Source organism: Octodon degus, unplaced genomic scaffold (genome assembly GCF_000260255.1).
Source record: "Octodon degus isolate 3935 unplaced genomic scaffold, OctDeg1.0 scaffold00007, whole genome shotgun sequence".
NCBI classification, from domain to species: domain Eukaryota; kingdom Metazoa; phylum Chordata; class Mammalia; order Rodentia; family Octodontidae; genus Octodon; species Octodon degus.
Window position 1 is genome coordinate 32,391,833 of NW_004524583.1, and position 526 is coordinate 32,392,358.

The following is a 526-nucleotide window of genomic DNA, read 5'->3' on the forward strand; positions in this document are numbered from 1 at the left end:
GGACACGTTCGTATCCACGTGAGCTTAGGACACAGGGTGGGCGCTGCAGAGTTTAGGGTAGACAGGGCTAGGAAAGGAATGGTAACAATGCAGGTATCATCAAGAAAATCATCAGGACACTGACGCAGGATGGAGGCAGTCAGAGTGGATGGGAGGAGACAGGGCCAGGGAAGCCTCCTTCAGTGAAGGTGGAAGTGCTGTGTAGTAGTGAGCCTACCACTCACCCTAGAAACCACCGGCCCTACATAGTAGTAGCAGTACTATTAGTTGGCTAGATCATCCTCACTAACATGTTTTCCAACATCTTTTGATATCTGCTACCGCTTAAATGTTAGAGACAAAATACAGACAGAATAATGACATGGACACAGTCGAATAGGCTTACAATGATACTGTCTTTTTAATATATAGTTGTTCATGAGTTTATACTGCACTATGTGCTGAATAACTACCTCAAAACGGTCTTTGAACAAGCATTAATTTTATGACAAAGGCTTCCAAGCACAAGCCTTTTTCTTTCCTCATA